This window comes from Peromyscus eremicus, chromosome X (genome assembly GCF_949786415.1).
Source record: "Peromyscus eremicus chromosome X, PerEre_H2_v1, whole genome shotgun sequence".
Classification (NCBI taxonomy): Eukaryota; Metazoa; Chordata; class Mammalia; order Rodentia; family Cricetidae; genus Peromyscus; species Peromyscus eremicus.
The window spans coordinates 15,993,428-15,996,583 of NC_081439.1; positions in this window are offsets into that span (position 1 = coordinate 15,993,428).

The following is a 3,156-nucleotide window of genomic DNA, read 5'->3' on the forward strand; positions in this document are numbered from 1 at the left end:
GATCCAAGTAACATCAGCAGTAATAGGAAGTATTTAACAGTATACCAGCTGATAAGTGCAATCCAAAAGTACAGCATGCCTATGATATCCCTGCCAAGAATTTACAACTCTACCTTGATAATGAGCAAACCAAAACTAAGGCATAATTCACAAAACATTTAGCCTATATGTTCAAAAGTGTTGAGACTATAAAAGTCAAGGAAAGACAATGGAATTATTCCTAAATGATGAACACAAGATAAATAAAAAACTAATTGTGTAATACATAATTTTAACTAAATCCTTTCTATGTGAAGAATATTATCGTGGCAGTGTGTGAAACTTAATGAGTGAGAATTACATAGTGATAACACATTAATGTAATTTATTTTCTTCAGTGGTTGCATTTGGGTTGTATAGAAGACTATCCTAATTGAAGAAAATCTATATTAAAGTATTTATGCAGAATTGGAGAGATGTCATATGATTTTAGTAGGAATAATTTCAAGACATTTATTTTACATAAAGACTATAGTTACTAAAAATATACTTAAAATTGTTGAGAATAGTGTTCTATGTTCTCAACACAACTAATAAATAATAAATAAATGATAATTCTATTTAGTCATTCTATGATGTGTGCATATTTCAAAATATGTCAATATACCATAAACATACAAATTTTTATTTATTCATTAAAAATTAAAAGAAATAAGATATAGAACACTTTGTGTATCACAGAGTAGCATTCATTTCATTGTCCCTCCAAGACAATGACTAGTTCTTCCCTATTTTTTAGTTCTGGGAATGGAACCCAGGGCCTTGTGAATGCTAGACAAATGCTCCATCATTGAGCTCTACCTCCAGACCAGATAATTGCTAATCTCATTTTTAGCCTGAGAGTTGATTTACCTGTTTTAGGCTCTCATGTAAACGAAACTATGCTACAAAATAAAAGTATTCAGAATTATAGAATATCATGTTGACAACTTAATTGCAAATGTCTTAGGAGGAAAGTTCCCATAATTTGAAATATTCCTTAAGTTTGCAGCAAATGATAAGATTAAATGTCTTAACAAATACATAGAAGATGTTAAAGAAAATCAAGTTGCAACTTGAAATTAATTTTTAATTTTTAAAATTAAAATATTACATCATTTTCCTCCTCCCTTTCCTCCCTCCAGTCCCTCCCATATCCCCTCCTTGCCCGCTCTCTTTCTTTAATTATCTTGTTTGCAGATGTAGATAAATATCTAAATATATGAATCCAACCTGCACAGTCTGTTCACTGTTACTTGTGTGTATAGACTACCAGGGCTGATCTCTCGGTGCTGGATAACCAATCTGGGGGCTCATCCTTGGGGAAGACCATCTCTCCCACTGTCAGCAGTTCTTGGTTGCCTGTGGGTCCTTGTCTATGGATGGGGTCCCATGAGAGTTCTCCTTCCATGTTAGCATGTCTATTACTGGTGTTTTGTTCAGGTCTTGTTTAGCAAGTCACATTGTTGAGGTATCATGGGTAAAGCTTTCCTGTAATTTCTAAGAGACACAATCTCACAGCAGATTCCCTGGTCCTCCAGCTCTTACACTCTTCCTGCCCCTTCTTCTGCTGCTGCAAAGAGAAGTTTCCTTGATGAGGGATATGATGGTTTGAATAAGAATGGCCCTCATAGGCTCATATATTTAAATGTGTGGTCATTAGGGAGTGGTGCTACTTGACAGGGATTAGGAGGTGTGGTATTATTGGAGTAGGTGTGGCTTTGTTGGAGGAAGTGTGTCTCTAGGGGTGGTGGGCTTTGGAATTTCAAATCCTCAAGCTAGGCTCAATGTCTCTCTTTTTTTGCTGCCTGCCCATCAGGATGTAGAAATCTCAGCTACCTCTCTAACACCATGTCTGCCTGTGTGCCACCACACTTCCCACCATGACAATAATGAATTAAACCTCTGAAACTATAAGCCAGTTCCAATTAAATGTTTTCCTTTATAAGAGTTGCCATGGTCATGGTGTCTCTCCACAGCACTAGAACAGTGACTAAGACAAGGGGGTAAGAGCTGCACATATCTATGCGTGTGCAGATGAATATTTGGGATGTAGTTAGGAATCGTTGCTGAGTTAGTAAAGTGACAGCAGTAGCTTCTGCTCTAAGATTCAGGATCTCACTAGCCTCAAGTAGTTAGCCAAGTTTCCAATAGCAGGCATGATTTCCCTCCTGTTGAACTGGCCTTAAGGCCAATTAGAGAGCCGATTGTCACCACTAAGATATGAGTGCCACTCGTACACCCTGACGTGGATTGTGCCACGTTGATCATTGTTTTTGTTTGTAGGTATCCTACCTGGGTTGGACTACTGGTTGTTCCCCTCCCTCCAAAGCTCATATAGCACCTTCTGGTGCCTCAAAAGCTGGTCCACAGGCAGGACGATTTCAGGTCAGACCCAGCTCAGATTCTTCAGGGTCTTTGCTGAAGTGTGTGGCGTCTTCAGCAATAGGGACTTCCATTCAACCTCTAAGCAGGCAATGAAGAGCAGTTGTTCTGTTGATCTTTGCCATACTGACTGGGGTGAGGTGAAATCTCAAAGTTGTCTTTATTTGGATTTCCCTAATTGCTAGGGACATGGAATATTTTTAGATAATTTCTTAGCCATTTTGTCTTCTTTTGAGACCTCTTTATTCAGATCTGTAGCTGATATTTTGAATGGGTTTATTTGACTCCGTGGTTTTGTTTTGTTTTATTTTTTGAGTTCTTTATATACTCTGTCTATTAACCCTCTGTCAGATGTATAGCTGGCAAAGATTCTCTCCCATTCTATGGACTTCCTCTTTACTCAACACACTATGTAACCCAGGCTGACCTCAAATTCATTATCCGCCTTTCGTGGCCTCCCAACTGCATGCAACCATGCCTCGATTTGAGAACCGAGGGGAATTATAGCTTGATTTCTTCTTGGAAAATAGTAATTTTAGAATGAAAAATATTATAACCAAAATAAAAACCTCAATGAATGGGTCTACTGATGGCTATCTGCATGCTGGAGAGACTGAGGACCTAGCAGCTGTTCAATCCATGGGGCTGGATGCCTTAGCAGTTCCAATCTGGTGCTGTAGAAGGACCAGAAGATTCTGAAAGAGCTGCTGATCTTCATTCAGTCTACGGAGGAAGGCCAAATAAACTGAGTTC